Source organism: Bos indicus, chromosome X, assembly GCF_029378745.1.
Source record: "Bos indicus isolate NIAB-ARS_2022 breed Sahiwal x Tharparkar chromosome X, NIAB-ARS_B.indTharparkar_mat_pri_1.0, whole genome shotgun sequence".
Lineage (NCBI taxonomy): Eukaryota > Metazoa > Chordata > Mammalia > Artiodactyla > Bovidae > Bos > Bos indicus.
In genome coordinates, this window is record NC_091789.1 from 111,109,813 (window position 1) to 111,128,043 (window position 18,231).

At 47.0% G+C, this 18,231-nt stretch overlaps 1 long non-coding RNA gene across 3 annotated transcripts in view; it reads right to left on the minus strand.

Moving 5' to 3' along the window:
- Positions 1-7,946: 7,946 nt before the first annotated feature.
- The window catches only part of LOC139181327 (uncharacterized), an 88,905-nt gene continuing 78,620 nt past the window's right edge, over positions 7,947-18,231 (minus strand). For all 3 annotated transcript variants that reach the window (XR_011565324.1, XR_011565323.1, XR_011565322.1), the window contains one exon: positions 7,947-16,124. This is a non-coding gene — a long non-coding RNA (uncharacterized lncRNA). The remainder of the gene's footprint in view (positions 16,125-18,231) is intronic.

The window sequence follows — 18,231 nt, forward strand, 5'->3', positions numbered from 1 at the left end:
TTATATATATTATGAGCCATCTCTAAGCTTCAAGCAAAGCTGGGAATATAATCTTTTAGCTGCAGAGAATGCTGCCCCTAATAACGTCAAAGGAAGATGGGGAGAAGGCAGAGCTGATATTCACGAGCACAGCAGCACTGTGGTTAAAATAGTAAAATATCTCCATACTGATGATAAATGGCCCCTTTCCCAAGCCTTGTCCCCAGTGTCCCTTCTTATGGCCCTGACCCCTCCTCTATCTCCCTGTCACCTAGCAACAGAAGAGTCAATGTCTAGCCCAGGAGAAGGCCTCCAGAACTCCGCTTCAGCACTGGGCAGGCATCTGATCTGATTGCTCAATTGCCTGTCCTAAATGGTGGTGAAATATTTCAAACATCAGCCTTGGAAGGATGGGTGCCAAGCCGGTGAATAGCCCAAATGAAGGTTCCTAGTAGCTGCACAGGAAGACAGAAAAGAAATGAGTGATAGCTCAAAGGACACAGAGCAATTCTACCCAGCATGACTTGGTCTGTTCTCTAGGATTAGAAGTACCATTAGAACTGGCCAATCACGGCCCCTGGCCTCAGCCCCATGCTCTAGAGGGTCCTGCTCTGGCCATATCTCTGCCCATGGAGCAAGGCATCCATCAGACCAAAGGGACACCCACTTGGAGCCTCGTCTCCCCTCTAGTCATGCTCTGGGATCCTGGGACCCCAGAATTCCTCCCCCTGCAGACAGCCCTAAGTTCACTACCAGGGACTGCCCGGACCTCATCCCCTCATCTTTCCTCCCAAGGATACACGTCACTCTTTCTCCACACCCTTAGGTGGCCCAGAGGTGAATGTGTGCAGGGGCAATTTGGGGAGGGCAGAAAATAGACAGCACTGGACTGGTGGGCTAGAGGGTGAGCATATACATACAGCAGGCCCTTTCCAGGGTGGGATGGGAATGGGCAGGGCGGTGGGGCTGGTGGTGGTTAGGAGTCATCGGTGCTCCAGTGCCAGACGCTGCAGAATCCAAGACTGAAATTCACACCTGACCTTTCCCATCACTGTGAAGTTACATTTGTCAACAAACTTTGGAAAGCTTGATTTTGATTTTTAGTTATTTAGACACAGAATGTGGGCTTTTGTGTGTATTCCTGTCCTGGCCACTGACAAAAGATAGGGGTGGGCATGTCCACAGTGATCACCCATTTGTACATCTGGCCTCTGTTATCTTGAGCAGGAATAATCAGAGCTGAGAGCAGATCCAGATGGAGTGAGCCGGGATCGAGGCCCAGGGGGTAGATCTTCCTGTCTGCTGTGGGAGCCCTGACAGTATCGTGAAGCAAGGCTGGGGCTCTGAAGTCTGGCTGTGTGTTAAGGACCACCCTGGTCCCTGCAAGGATCTTGAATGAGCATATCTTCTGAGGCTGGTGAACCAGGCTGTGCGGATGTGGGCACTGCTAGTGGCGGAGGGGATGGAGTCACCCACCCATGTCTGCTCTCAAGTCCACAGGGAACCACATACAAGAGGCTGCGTGTGAGCTTAGTTCTGATGGACCACACGGATGCCACCACAGGCAGGACAGCCCTGTGAAAAGGCAGCAGATGGAAAGACCCAGCCCCATCTCTGAAGGAACCCCCCTTTTCCAGTCATAGGGAAATAAGAGCCTTGGGCATGGTCTCAGAGCTGCCCCTTTCCCCATGGAGCCTGCTGGAAATAGCAGTTCAGGCCCACCTCTCTATGCAGAGACAGACATGGAGCACACCACAGTGGCTGTGAGGGGACCTGAGCTGCTCCTCATTCTCGCCCCCAGCCGGCAAGCCAGTCCCTGTGCCCGGGGCTTTCCACGTGCAGCTCCCCTGCCTCCCCGAAGCCCCCCCTTCTTCTCTTTCCCCGGAGAGGTCTCACTACGCTTGAGCTTCATTCAATTCAGTTCAGTCACTCAGTCGTATCCAACTCTTTGCAACCCCATGGACTGCAGCACGCCAGCCTTCCCTGTCCATCACCAACTCCCGGAGCTTGCTCAAACACATATCCATTGAGTTGGTGATACCATCCAACCATCTCATCCTCTGTCGCCCTTCAAGAAAACACTACAGCTGAGAGTGGCCGCACATACCGGTCAGCCACTCTCCTAAAACTCGATGATAAATTGATGCCTAGGCACTGTCTGGGCACCCTTTGAGGGAGAGAGTCCTAGTTTTCATGTGTCACCCAGAAAAAAACAACCCTGGTGATTTGGGTTTCTTTAGAGTAAATGCTTTTCAGTATAGGTGTGTCCGGCTAGCCTTTTCACTAGGAAATCCTGTTTTGGCTAACTTTTTTTAAATTAAATTTCATTGGAGTATGTAGTAGCTGTTTTACAATGTTGTGTCAGTTTCTGCTGTGCAGCAAAGGGAATCAGCTATATGTATCCATGTATCCTCTCTGTTTTGGATTCCCTTGCCATTTAGGTCACCACAGAGCATTTAGTAGGGTTCCCTGAGCTTTAAAGTGTATCATAAAAGCTTTCATGGCTTGGAAGAAATAAGCATCGGAGAGCAAAGGGGAGAAGGTGGGGGCTGGGAGAGAGAGATGGGGAGAGCTCACTTCCTGCGAGAGGTTTTGTCAACACCCCACACAAAATCTAAATCCCCTGTTACATTCTCTCTGCGTTGGACATTTTTCCTCCAGAGCATTTATCTCAATTTGTAATTATGCATTTACTTATAAGGCGATTTGTTTTCCAGCTGAAGTTAGGAACTGTGCCTGTTTTGTTTTCCAGAGTCTAGCCATTGCCCAGCACAGCTTAGGCCCTCAATAAATACGCATAAAATGAACTCATGAATTCTCCAAGGGAACGGGTACAAAAACAAAGTTATAAGAACTTGCAGGAGAATGAGACCAGCTGCCACGTACCCGCAAACCAATTCCAATTATTGGTTGGGATTCGCCCCAAAACAGAATATCTGAGAGGAAGCTGATACTGCCCTGGAGCTCCAAAGATATACCCGAATGCCTCCTGCCCCTCACCCCAGCTGTCCCAGTTACAATACACTGCAGAATGAATTTTCCCGAGACTCAGTAACATAAAAAAAATAATAATTATGCTCACAGATACTTCAGGTCAGGAATTCAGACAGCGGGGACAACTTGTCTCTTCTCTGGGATGTCTGGACCTCAACTGGAAGGCTCGGAGACTGGAGAGGCGGGGCGCTGAGGGATGATGTGGGTTATCAGCTGGGGTGTCAATTTCTCTCCCCATGAGCCTCCCCATGCAGCCTCTCGCTTGGGCTGGTTTGGACTTGCTTCACAGCTTGGCCGCTGGGTTGGAAGAGAAGCATCCCAGGGGGGAAGCTGTATCACCTTTCATGACCCAGCCCCAGCAGCCAGTGAGCATCACCTGTGACTCCTTCCATTTATGGAGTTAATTACCAAGTTCCACCCAGGATGGAGGAGGGGGACTCAGACTCTACCTGTTGATGGGAAGGTGCCATGGTTCTAGAAAAAGAGGTAGGACCAGAAATATTGTTGTGGGCATTTTGGGGGGGGAATAAAATCTGCCACACACCTGACACCAATGTGCCAGTCCCCAGTCTCGTGCCCTCACTTTCCTCCCCACTCCTCCCCTTCCTCGGCTCGGCTTTGCCTGCGTGATTCCTGGAGTCCATGGAAGGCGCTGGAAGGACACTGCAGGACAGGAGGAAGGGACAATTCAGGGTATTGCTTCTCCTTGCTGTCTGCTTCAGGAGCTGGAGTTCCTCAGTGGCTGCAGATCCCAGAGGGTAGAACCACCGCAGCTCCAGTGTCTGCCCCCTGAGCCCACTTCCAGGCCCCAGTGGTCCAAGTCTTCCTGCATCCCTCCAGCTTCAGGGCCAACATACGCTTCCTGCACGCACTTATCTCAACGTTGCCCCCCCTTCTCCATTTTCCATCACATGTGTAAACAATTTTATGCATTAAGTTCCAACTGCTCCAAACACCTAGAATAGTTCCTGTATCCTTGATTGGACTTTGACCAACATAACTAGCAAGGGCCAGCGAGAGCTTGCAGGAATGCAGACGAGGTCATGCTCTCACCCTGTCACTCCCTTTGATTCTGAATGGTCTGTCTTTCTGCTGAATTCTAAAACAGCAAAATTAAGAGTCTTTGGGACCCCTGTGTTCATAGACAGAATTTTCATTTTGCTTTTCAGACATTTAGAGTATTTGTCTCACTTTGATATTAATAGGTCTTCACTGGGTTGTTTTTTTTTTTCCAGCCATGCAGCCCAGCTTGTGCAATCTTAGTTCCACGACCAGGGATCGAACCCTAGTGCTGGCAGTGTAAGCGCAAAGTCCTAACCACTGGACCACTCTTCACTTTCCCAGCTCTTCACTTTCTCGAGCGTACTTTGGACCCACAGGACCCTCATTCCCAGGGCCAGGGACCAGAGAGCCAAAAATGTTGACTATAGTGCACGTGGCAGCTCACCTCCAAAGAGCCCCACCTCCCATTACTCACCTCCCATTGCTCACATCCCTGCATATTCCTGCCTTGATCAATAGGATCTTGTAGGCAAAGACAGAGGGTGATTTCTGAGGCTAGATCAAAAATACGGTGGCTCGGGCTCCCCTGGTGGCTCAGTGGTAGAGTCCGCCTACCAATGCAGGAGTCTCGAGTTCGATCCCTGCTCCGGGAAGATCCCACATGCCTCGGAGCAACTAAGCCTGTGTGCCACAACTACTGGGCCTGTGCTCTAGGGCCAGGGAGCCGCAGCTCCTGAAGCCCTCATGCCCTAGAGCCAGGGCTCCACAACAAGAGAAGCCACTGCAACAAGAAGCCAAGCATCGCAACTGGAGAGTAGCCCTCACTCACCACAACTAGAGAAAAGCCCATGCCGCAGTGAAGACCCAGCACTGCCAAAAATAAATATTAAAAAAAAAATACTGTGGCTTGCACCCTGCTCTCTGTTGGTCAACCTATCTGGGGCAAGCCAGCTACCATGCTATGAGGATACTTTACAGAGAGTCCTATGGAGATGGCCATATAGTGAGGAACTGAGGCCTCCTGCCAATATCCATAAAAGTGGGCCATCTTGGAAGTGGATCCCTCAGCCCCAGTCAAGCCTTCTGTTGACTGTGGCCCCAGCCAACATCTTGACTACAACCTCATGAGAATCTTGAGCCAGACCATGGAGCCAAGCTGCTCCTAAATTCTTGACCCACAGAAACGGTGAGGTAATTCAGATCGGCTGTTGTTTAAAGCCACTAAGTTCTGGTGTGATTTGTTATACAGCAATAGATAACTAATCTAGCACAGTAACCCACTCCAAGAGCGGCTCTGAGGATAGAAACCCTGCTGTTGACCCCTAGGAGGTGGGCATCTCCACATCCAAAAATGTCTTCCAGGTGGATAAGGAACGATACATTAAAAACCTATGAAAGAACCAGAAGAAAACAGAAACTAATATTTTACATGATTGGGATAAGAAAACATTTCCTAGGCAAGCCGTGAAATCCACAAGTCATGGAGAAGATGGGCAGATTTGACGATGTAGAAGTAAAACCTTGCATATGAAACGAAGACATCATGAACAATGTCTAAGATAAATAACACACTGGGAGAAAAAATGTGGAGAAGAAGGCGAAGGCAAACACCACAATGCCACATGGAAAGGGTAGGAAGAGCAGGTTTTATTGGGAAATTTTTCAAGTACACAGCAAGATGAGGTACACACACCCTGTGTTCTCCTCAGTCCATTCTGGGTGCTGTCTTTTAATCGTGTAGGCTGAAGAGGCTTTACATACAGGGAACACTCAAGACTTGGAGGTATGCATGGGAGGAAGGGGAGCCCTCAGCCCAAAGCAAACTTGGGTTGAGTCACAGCCACTCCCACTGAGGGAAGGGCAGAGATTCTCAGCCTGAGCAAGCAACAACAGAAGGATTCCAGGAGTCATCATTGAACCATTCTGCTTGTGACTCCACAAAATGTTTGCAACATACATAACCGGCAAAATGGTACTATCTCAGATAAGCAAAGAGTTTCTACAAATTAGAAAAAAAACAGTCCAATTACAAAAAGCAAAGTATAGGAACACAAATCACAGATGAAGAAGTACATAAGACACGAAAACATATGAAAAGATGTTCAATTTCACCCAGTGATGAGTAATATACAAAATTAAAACCAAAATGAAATACCATTTTTTAACTGTTCCCCTGGCAAAAAAAAAAAAGGAAACAATTGACTGTAGCTCAAGTTGGTGGGAGGGTAAATTAGTTCAGTATTTTTTGTAAAGCAATTTGGCAGTATCTTTCACAACTGTAAGTGTATAAATTCTCTTTGCTCAATATCCCCTACAGAAATCAGTCTTAAGGAAACACAAAAACTGAAAGAGACATGAATTCACTCATTCCAAAAATATTTATTGCCTGCTATATATTGTCACCCTGTTTATTTAACTTCTATGCAGAGTACATCACGAGAAACACTGGACTGGAAGAAACACAAGCTGGAATCAAGATTGCGGGGAGAAATATCAATAACCTCACATATGCAGATGACACCACCCTTATGGCAGAAAGTGAAGAGGAACTCAAAAGCCTCTTGATGAAAGTGAAAGTGGAGAATGAAAAAGTTGGCTTAAAGCTCAACATTCAGAAAACGAAGATCATGGCATCCGGTCCCATCACTTCATGGGAAATAGATGGGGAAACAGTGGAAACAGTGCCAGACTTTATTTTTCTGGGCTCCAAAATCACTGCAGATGGTGACTGCAGCCATGAAATTAAAAGACGCTTACTCCTTGGAAGGAAAGTTATGACCAACCTGCTGCTGCTGCTGCTAAGTCGCTTCAGTCGTATCTGACTCTGCGCGACCCCAGAGACGGCAGCCCACCAGGCTCCCCCGTCCCTGGGATTCTCCAGGCAAGAACATTGGAGTGGGTTGGCATTTCCTTCTCCAATGCATGCAAGTGCAAAGTGAAAGTGAAGTCGCTCAGTCGTGTCTGACTCTTAGCGACCCCATGGACTGCAGCCCACCAGGCTCCTCCATCCATGGGATTTTCCAGGCAAGAGTACTGGAGTGGGGTGCCACTGCCTTCTCCATGACCAACCTAGATAGCATATTCAAAAGCAGAGACATTACTTTGCCAACAAAGGTTCGTCTAGTCAAGGCTATGGTTTTTCCTGTGGTCATGTATGGATGTGAGAGTTGGACTGTGAAGAAGGCTGAGCGCTGAAGAATTGATGCTTTTGAACTGTGGTGTTGGAGAAGACTCTTGAGAGTCCCTTGGACTGCAAGGAGATCCAACCAGTCCATTCTGAAGGAGATCAGCCCTGGGATTTCTTTGGAAGGAATGATGCTGAAGCTGAAACTCCAGTACTTTGGCCACCTCATGCAAAGAGTTGACTCATTGGAAAAGACTCTGATGCTGGGAGGGATTGGGGGCAAGAGGAGAAGGGGACGACAGAGGATGAGATGGCTGGATGGCATCACTGACTCGATGGACGTGAGTCTGAGTGAACTCCAGGAGTTGATGATGGACAGCGAGGCCTGGCGTGCTGTGATTCATGGAGTCACAAAGAGTCGGACACAACTGAGCGACTGATCTGATCTGATTCTATGTACTGGGGGCTGTTCCAGGTGTTAGCACCATTCCAGGCGCTAGGGGATGGAGCAGTGAAAAATCAAGTTCCTGCTCACTTTCTAATGGAGGACACAATTAAAAACCTGTGGGCAATTAAGAATAAATAAATTTTTTAAAAAGTAAGAAACAAAAAACGTATGGGCAAATGAGGTACGTTTACACTCACCAGGGATGCTACAAGTAAAAAGACTGACAATGTTGAGTGCTGATAAGAATATGGAGCAACCAGAACTCTCATACTTTGCTGGTGGGCATGTAAAACAATTTGTCAATTTCTTATAAAGTGAAATATACACTTGTCATATAAACCTGTATTAGCACTCTTAGGTATTTACCTAGAAGAAAGGAAAACATATGATAACAAATCCTTGTAGATGAACATTCATAGCACTTTTATTTATAACTGACCCAAATGTCCATCAATAGAAGAATAGACAGATTGTGATATATCCACACAAAGATAGACTACTCAGCAATAAAAAGGAATTAACTACAGGTACACACAACATAGATGAACCTCTAAAACACGCTGAACAAAATATTATGTAGTCACATAAATACAAGTCACATAAGAGGGCATCCTATATGATTACATTTATTTGAAACACCAGAAAAGACGAAAATTGATCTCTACGGGCAAAGCAAATCAATGCTTGGCTGCGGGGTGGGAGGAGGGGATTGACTGCAAAGGGGCACGAGGAAACTCTGGGGTGATGAAAATGTTCTAGACTTTGATTATGGGACTTCCCTGGTGGCTCAGATGGTAAAGCGTCTGCCTACAATGCAGGAGACCTGGGTTCGATCCCTGGGTCGGGAAGATCCCCTGGAGAAGGAAATGGCAACCCACTCCAGTATTCTTGCCTGGAAAATCCCATGGACGGAGGAGCCTGGTGGGCTACAGTCCATGGGGTCGCCAAGAGTTGGACACGACTGAGCGACTTCACTTTGATTATGGTAGTGGTTACATGGGTGGTGGTCACATGGGCTATGTTTGCCAAAGCTCATCAATCTGTATACTTAAAATAGGCGTATTTTATTATGTGTAAATCATCACTAAAGTTTTTGAAAAGAAAATGTGTGGGTGGACTCTTGCTATCTAATGCACAATCCCACCCACAAGAGCTTCTGGAGGCAAAAGCGTGGGTTCTATCTCATGGCCTGCAAATAAGGCACCAAGCGCCATGCTAGCATGCGTGAGAGACACTGAACCCCACAGCCACACAGCGGGCACAAGGGGACACCTGGCAGGAAGTGCTCGCTCTCTCAGGAAGTACAAGACAGTGTTTTGATCAGAAGCAGCAGATGTGAACTGAAATAGTACTGCTCTAGGATGTCAGGGTGGAGAGGGCAGTGGCACCCCACTCCAGTACTCTTGCCTGGAAAATCCCATGGACGGAGGAGCCTGGTGGCTTGCCGTCTATGGGGTCGCACAGTCGGACACGACTGAAGCGACTTAGCAGCAGCAGCAGCAGGATGTCAGGGACTCATTGCCCAAAAGCTGAATCCACCTCATTCTATCAGTCAAAGCAGGCACAGGACCCACCTGGGTTCAAAGCAGTAGAGAAACAGACCTGTCTACCTGATGGAGGCGTGGTGGGTCACACTGCAGAAAAACACATGGGATATTATGGCAGGCATCTTTTAAAAGTGCAACCCACCCCAACAATATATACAGTGAAATCTCATTTTTCTTTGCTCTTTAGTGGAGTTTTAAATTGGGCTCCAACAATATTGACAAAGGGCAAAGGTTTGAGAAAGGCAGGATTATTGGCAGTCAGCCCAGCGGCATACAGAGCTTTACTAAACATACGCTAGCAGTATTAGGTGTTTCAGAAGTTAGTGTCTCCAAATAACTGATTACTTTTCCCTCTACAGCCCCTGGAGTGTTCAGTAGTGTCTCTCTTACTCCAGGATTCCCCTCTGCTATTAGCCCTCTCCCCTCCCTTTGGGTCAACCTAATCTGAAAGGTATTTCTCTGGGCCACATCTGACTCTACAGAGTCAGTTCAGCTCAGTCGCTCAGTCGTGTCCGACTCTTTCAGACCCCATGAATCGCAGCACGCCAGGCCTCCCTGTCCATCACCAATTCCTGGAGTTTACCCAAACTCATGTCTATCAGTCAGTGATGCCATCCAGCCATCTCATCCTCTGTTGTCCCCTTCTCCTCCCACCTTCAATCTTTCCCAGCATCAGGGTCTTTTCAAATGAGTCAACTCTTCGCATGAGGTGGCCAAAGTACTGGAGTTTCAGCTTCAGCATCAGTCCTTTTTTTTTTTTTTTTTTTTAGCATCAGTCCTTCCAATGAACACCCAGGACTGGTCTCCTTTAGAATGGACTGGTTGGATCTCCTTGCAGTCCAAGGGACTCTCAAGAGTCTTCAACACCACAGTTCAAAAGCATCAATTCTTCGGCGCTCAGCCTTCTTCACAGTCCAACTCTCACATCCATACATGACTACTGGAAAAACCATAGCCTTGACTAGACAGACCTTTGCTGGCAAAGTAATGTTTCTGCTTTTTAATATGCTTTCTAGGTTGGTCATAACTTTCCTTCCAAGGAGTTTAAGCGTCTTTTAATTTCATGGCTGCGATCACATTCTGCAGTGATTTTGGAGCCCCCAAAAAATAATGTCTGACACTGTTTCCACTATTTCCAATGAAGTGATGGGACCAGATGCCATGATCTTCGTTTTCTGAATGTTGAGCTTTAAGCCAACTTTTTCACTCTCCTCTTTCACTTTCATCAAGAGGCTTTTTAGTTCCTCTTCACTTTCTGCCATAAGGGTGGTGTCATCTGCATATCTGAGGTTATTGACATTTCTCCCGGCAATCTTGATTCCAGCTTGTGCTTCTTCCAGCCCAGCGTTTCTCATGATGTACTCTGCATATAAGTTAAATAAGCATGGTGACAATATACAGCCTTGACGTACTCCTTTTCCTATTTGGAACCAGTCTGTTGTTCCATGTCCAGTTCTAACTGTTGCTTCCTGACCTGCATATAGGTTTCTCAAGAGGCAGGTCTGCTGCTGCTGCTGCTAAGTTGCTCCAGTTGTGTCCGACTCTGCGACCCCATGGACTGTAGCCTACCAGGCTCTTCCGTCCATGGGATTTCCCAGGCAAGAGTACTGGAGTGGGATGCCATTGCCTTCTCTGAGAGGCAGGTCAGGTGGTCTGGTATTCCCATCTCTTTCAGAATATTCCACAGTTTGTTGTGATCCACACAGTCAAAGGCTTTGGCATAGTCAATAAAGCAGAAATATATGCTTTTCTGGAACTCTCTTCCTTTTTCGATGATCCAGCAGATGTTGGAAATTTGATCTCTGGTTCCTCTGCCTTTTATAAAACCAGCTTGAACATCAGGAAGTTCACGGTTCACATATTGCTGAAGCCTGGCTTGGAGAATTTTGAGCATCACTTTACTAGCGTGTGAGATGAGTGCAATTGTGTGGTAGTTTGAGCATTCTTTGGCATTTCCTTTCTTTGGGATTGAAATGAAAACTGACCTTTTCCAGTCCTGTGGCCACTGCTGAGTTTTCCAAATTTGCTGGCATATTGAGTGCAGCACTTTCACAGCATCATCTTTCAGGATTTGGAATAGCTCAACTGGAATTCCATCACCTCCACTAGCTTTGTTCATAGTGATGCTTTCTAAGGCCCACTTGACTTCACATTCCAGGATGTCTGGCTCTAGGTCAGTGATCACACCATCATGATTACCTGGGTCGTGAAGATCTTTTTTATACAGTTCTTCTGTGTATTCTTGCCACCTCTTCTTAATATCTTTTGCTTCTGTTAGGTCCCTACCATTTCTGTCTTTTATCAAGCCCATCTTTGCATGAAATGTTCCCTTGGTATCTCTAATTTTCTTGAAGAGATCTCTACTCTTTCCCATTCTGTTGTTTTCCTCTATTTCTTTGCATTGATTGCTGAGGAAGGCTTTCTTATCTCTCTTTGCTATTCTTTGGAACTCTGCATTCAGATGCTTATATCTTTCCTTTTCTCCTTTGCTTTTGGCTTCTTTTCTTTTCACAGCTATTTGTAAGGCCTCCCCAGACAGCCATTTTGCTTTTTTGCATTTCTTTTTCTTGGGGATGGTCTTGCTCCCTGTCTCCTGTACAATGTCACGAACCTCTGTCCATAGTTCATCAGGCACTCTGTCTATCAGATCTAGTCCCTTAAATCTATTTCTCACTTCCACTGTATAGTCATAAGGGATTTGATTTAGGTCATACCTGAATGGTCTAGTGGTTTTCCCTACTTTCTTCAATTTAAGTCTGAATTTGGCAATAAGGAGTTCATGATCTGAGCCACAGTCAGCTCCCGCTCTTGTTTTTTTTTTTGCTGACTGTATAGAGCTTCTCCACCTTTGGCTGCAAAGAATATAATCAATCTGATTTCAGTGTTGACCATCTGGTGATATTCATGTGTAGAGTCTTCTCTTGCATTGTTGGAAAAAGGTGTTTGGTGACCGGTGTATTCTCTTGCTACTCTGTTAGCCTTTGCCCTGCTTCATTCTGTACTCCAAGGCCACATTTGCCTGTTTCTCCAGGTATCTCTTGACTTCCTACTTTTCCATTCTAGTCCCCTATAATGAAAAGGACATCTTTTTTGGGTGTTAGTTCTAGCAGGTCTTGTAGAACTTCATAGAACCGTTCAACTTCAGCTTCTTCAGTGTTACTGATTGGGGCATAGACTTGGATTACCGTGATATTGAATGGTTTGCCTTGGAAACAGAGATCATTCTGTCATTTCTGAGATTGCATCCAAGTACTGCATTTCGGACTCTTTTGTTGACCATGATGGCTACTCCATTTCTTCTAAGGGATTCCTGCCCACAGTAGTAGATATAATGGTCATCTGAGTTAAATTCACCCATTCCAGTCCATTTTAGTTCACTGATTCCTAGAATGTCCGCATTCACTCTAGAGACTCACCTCCCAGAAATTCAATCTCTGTTCACTTCCTTCCAGGCATTTACAATATCTTGTAGAGCTATGCTGCAATGCCTCACTGCACCAACAGGTGGCAACCTAACATTTGACTCAGGCTTGTAGTTTAGGGAAAGGGGATATGGAATAGGGTTGGGGAGAAAGGCAGCAAAGGAAATATGTAACATTACTATTTTGCAGCCTGAAATTTTCAAGTTTGAAATTTTAATTGTTCTAAGATACCCATTCTATCTATGACAGCTGTACTAAATGTACCAGAGGGAGCCTTGATAATACAAGATTTCATCCAATATCCCCCACTCATTTTGGAACCAGTCAACAAACCATAATTGATAAGCCACTCTGCCAAGGGCACTCTATTAGACTCTTAAAGTGGGTCATGAAATCTAGTTCCTACTTTCAAGGCGCCTACATAGTAACTTTCAAGGTAGCTCCAAGACTGTCTAATCAACTTGAACCTGGCAACTGAGGGCTAGGTGTGGGCCAGTGGGAGCCCATGATTGCCCTAGCAGAGGGGAAGGGGAGAGGGGCCAACGTGGAAGGTCGGATGGCCAAAAGGAAACCTGGATGTTGATGTGCATAGGATACAGTTGGACAAAATGTCAGAGGAAAATGGAGAAAAAAAAAAAAAAAACAGTAAAAAGAATGTTGCAGAAAAAGACAGACTTGACTCGAATGGAGGGTACAGACCTTAATCGCAAATTATAAGATGTTAGCGCCAACAGGAACCCCAGAGACCCTCCAGCCCCAAGGTCATTAGCTAGGAGGGCCACCGTGGGTGAGCAGCGTGCCTGGACTGGAACGTGGCACCCTGACTTCCACATGAGGTCTCGCCAAGTGTTGAGTGAGGATGATGTAACACAGGCAGAGAAACAGTTATTAGTCAGAATTTCCAAGAGGCAGTAACCTCTCCTCTTTTTCACCGAGTCCAGCTCAGTTTGGCAACTCCCCAAGTGACCCTGGGGAGGTTGCTTCTCCTCTGAGCCTGATTTCCTTCTCTTATCAAATGCTCATTGGATGCTTCGTGCTCTTCCTGATGCTTTCTTTACATGTTAATTCATTTCGTCCTTGCTACAATCTTCTGAGGTAGTATGATGATCATCTTCCCCATTTGACAGATGAGGAAACTAAGGCAGAGGTTAGTAAACTCATCCAAGGCCACACAGTGAGGACGTGGTGGAGAACTAGTTCAACCCAGGGCTGTCTGGCTCTAACTCTGTGCTCTCAACTGCGAGGAAATCCTGCCCTTCAGTGGGCTGGGCTGAACCAAATAGATGCCCTCCAAGGTCCCTTCAAGGGCAGACATGGTAAACTTCTACCCACTTCCTTCCTCTAACTGCTCCAGAACCCAGGCGATATTCAGTTGAAAATCCTCACCGAAAGACCATGTATTCTTCTGCGTTGGGGCCCATTTTACAACTCTAGACATCGTGGAAAAGGCCAGTGGGGATGATCGGAATCCTGAGATGAGAGACAAATGTGGAGGGGAATGGAAGGACTTGCCTTTTTCAACCCGTTCGTCTTTGTTGTTGTTTCTCTCTGTGGCTGTTCTTATGCACAGAGGGTCCACTTTTCCAAATGTGATTTTTAAACTGCAGCAGAGAGAAAGCCAAATAAACACAGAATGGTCGGCCAAGGGCCCGTACTTTCTATTCCCTGGTTACAAAGTAAAATTAGCTAGCTGGTGGCCAGGGCTGGGAGATTTATTTTGGTCTGAAGTCAACCCACAGATTAACAATATTGGCAAGAACTATACAGGAGGGGAAAATATTTTGGACAAGGCTGCATATGTGTGTGGATACATCATCCCCCTCTGTACGGCGGCCAAGGTTAAAGGGAATGGGAGTCAGGAGCAGGCTGTGTGGTGTCCTTTCCGTGAACAGTCGCTTTCTCTATCACAATGCCAGCTCACACCCTCTGAGGGCAGTTGCACAGTACCTTGCAGGACAGAGGAAAGGTGGCCGGGAAAGCACACTCACCATCTTTCAGAAGATGGGCTTGCTCATCTTTTATTCCTCCTTTCGTTCCAAGACCCACATTCCATTCTGAAGATAATTCTCAGGAAAGAGCAATTTCCAGATTCTCAAGGACTCACCGAGGATAGTGTCAGAAAAAATTATCCAAAATTGGAAATAGGCGAAAGAGATTATTGGGTGTTCTAGCTGCATCGTGCAGGGCTGGCACCTTTGATTGATTTCCTATTGACTGGGCTATTTTACAATCCCATAGCAGCAGAGGTTGGTTAACTTTCAGATTTTTGTCTGGTAGAGATGCAAATAATTTCTAACCTAGCTGTCTCACCCTAAGATTCTTCTATTAAATTGCCTATAAATACCGAGCTCCTCACATTCTCACTGTAACCAGATTTAACATCTTAGACATTTCCTCATTAAGGAATGAGTTAAATTAAATCTTTGACATGTGGTCATTTTATATTTACATGCGAGTCAAGTGTTTTCACCTTTGGAAAATTCCACTTTAACACAGGAATGCGGGTATGTATTGACGTGACATTTTTTTCCTGGCCTCTTTGTCATCAGAACTCAAGCCCCAGGGCCAAGACCTCATACTCCTCAGGGTGGAGTCCACACAGCCCTTCTACAGCAGGGAGCTTTCCCGGCCCGCTTTGTGGCTATCGTGGCTATCGGCAGATGAGTCCCTGGCCCTGGCCTTGTTCATCTCCACCCTGGCCTAAAGCATGCTGCTCCTTCAGGGAACAGTCAAGGGTAGGAAAGTTATTTAGGACCCATAGGAGTCACCAGACCCTCTTCCTAGAAGACCTTGTGGGCTTGGGCAAAGGAAGCCTTCAATTCTCAGACTCTGAGGAAGTGTTCTCATTCTCAGAATGAGAATAGTCATCTCTACATTGCAGACTTCACAAGGAGTTTCTAAAGTGCTTCTCAAACTTCAGTGTGCATATGACTCACCTGGGGTAATCTTAATATACAAATTCTGATTCAGCAGGTCTGGGGAGCATCTGAGGGGGTCCTAATAGGCCCTCAGGGGAGGCTGCTTCCTGGTCCATGAGCCCTCTGAGTAGCAAGGCTCTGGGGTTGCTGGGAGAGCCTGCCCCTGGAAAACCCCAGGGCAAAGCAAATATTCCTGTGAGGAGTTAATGATTTATATACTTAGGGCTCCACTCCCTCAAAAGCGCAGGTCTGAATCAACCCCAGGAACAGCCATCTCCTAAACCCATGCTGTGCCTGGGCCATCACTCACCTGATCTCCCTTAATCCCCATAACCAGCCCAGAAGTCATTCCAGTTTTGGTCAAGAGGAAACCGGTGCACACCAGTCACCTAACAGCACTGGCTTTTGGAGCCCGGCTTGCTGAGCTCTAACCACATTACCACACAGCTTCCTTCCTCCACCACAACTTCGCAGGCCTGGGCTCCTCGGCCACATCCCCAGGGGCCTTCGAAAGGGACAAGGGAGAACTTTCCTCCTCACCACGTGGCCCCCACTCCCCTCACATTCCCTAGATGATTCCTCCACCCTCTCCCCCTGCAGCTGTCAGAGGGAGGGCGCGACTTCTGATTCACTCCACAGTAGACAAATGCTCCTGGAGAATCTACAGTGGGCAGAGCTTGCTTCTTCACCCTGGAGAGGAACAGGGAGAAATTCAAACAATGAAAACCAGATCTCTGCCTTCAAGGAGGTTAGAATCCAATGGAGAAGCTACTACGTAGATACACTGCAATACGCATTCAGATAGTCCCTGCCAGCCCTTTTGTCAGGGGAGCCCCTCTGTCCTCCGGATAGGGCCCCTGTTTATCAGCAGACCTTTTGGTCTGCAAAGATAATCCTGCTGAGTTTTTTATGGACTGGGTGTGGGGGGCGGGGTGGCTGCGGGGAGGACAAGGCAGGTGGCAGATGCGGGCGGGGGGAGGGGGCAATGTGAGCAGCAATTAGATTTCTGTTTCAGTTGACGGTGTGTGCTCCTGGGGACCCAGGGACTGGGTGCTCCTTTGCCAAATGTAAATATCAAACCAATAAATGCTAATGTAGCATGAAAAAGTGCTGATTTGGGAGAAAGTTCCAATCATTTAGAGAGCTTGTCGCAGAAAGCATTTAGGTGTTCCGGCTGCAAGGAAGCTGGGGAGGGAATTAAGGGGATGGAATTCGTAGCTCCCTTCTGGGTGGTGGTACTACCCCGGCCACCCACTCCAGGGAAAGGGAACCAGCAAGGACGGACACAGCAGGGTGTTGGGAGGGGACAGTAAATAAGACAAAGCCAGCAAAGGGGATCAAGTTCCTAAACATCTGGCATCAGTAGAGGGAGATAGCAAAGAGCCCTTTTGGGCTGGTGCACTGGGATGACACTGAGGGATGGGATGGGGAGGGAGGGTCAGGATGGGGAACACATGTACACCCATGGCTGATTCATGTGAATGTATAGCAAAAACCACCACAATATTGTAAAGTAATTCAGTTCAGTTCAGTTCAGTCACTCAGTCGTGTCCGACTCTTTGCGACCCCATGAATTGCAGCACGCCAGGCCTTCCTGTCCATCACCAACTCCCGGAGTCCACCCAAACCCATGTCCATCAAGTCGGTGATGCCATCCAGCCATCTCATCCTCTGTTGTCCCCTTCTCCTCCCACCTTCAATCTTTCCCAGCATCAGGGTCTTTTCCAATGAGTCAGCTCTTTGCATCAAGTGGCCAAAGTATTGGAGTTTCAGCCTCAGCATCAGTCCTTCCAATGAACACCCAGGACTGATTTCCTTTAGAATGGACTGGTTGGATCTCCTTGCAGTCCAAGGGACTCTCAAGAGTCTTCTCCAACACCACAGTTCAAAAGCATCAATTCTTTGGCACTCAGCTTTCTTCACAGTCCAACTCTCACATCCATACATGACTACTGGAGAAACCATAGCCTTGACTAGACAGACCTTTGTTGGCAAAGTAATGTCTCTGCTTTTGAATATGCTGTCTAGGTTGCTCATAGCTTTCCTTCCAAGGAGTAAGCGTCTTTCAGTTTCATGGCTGCAATCACCATCTGCAGTGACTTTGGAGCCCAGAAAAATAAAGTCTGACACTGTTTCCACTGTTTCCCCATCTATTTGCCATGAAGTGATGGGACCAGATCCCATCATCTTAGTTTTCTGAATGTTGAGCTTTAAGCCAACTTTTTCACTCTCCGCTTTCACTTTCATCAAGAGGCTCTTTAGTTCTTCTTCACTTTCTGCCATAAGGGTGGTTAGCCTTCAAAAGAGTACTGGAGTGGGGTGCCATTGCCTTCTCCAAAATAAATTAAAAACAAAAAACAAAGAGCCCTGTTATCAAGATTTCTGTGATCTTGACAGCTGCCTTGATGGGTCTTTGCCCAAGGTCATGGTCATCTTCATGGATGTCTTGAAGGTGGCCCCAGCCACAGCACCCTACCTTCAGGGACCCCTTTATGGTTGAGGGCTCTGATCTCTCTGTCCCACCATACCATACACCCACTTCTAGCAAGCCTGTCAGGATCTCTCCACCCCACAGAGGCCCTGGAGGAACTCTGTAAATCCTCATGAACTTGACTCAATACAAATGGCTGTTAAGGGAGCTGAGAAAAGAAAGCAGGGAAGTGTGTTGGAGAGAAGACTTGGCTGGGGTCCAGACCTGGCTCTGCCATCTCTTTGACCTTAGAAAAGATATCATACCTCTCTGAGCCTAGAAGCCTCAGTTGCTCCACCTGTAGAATGGGAATAACCACTTTTGCCT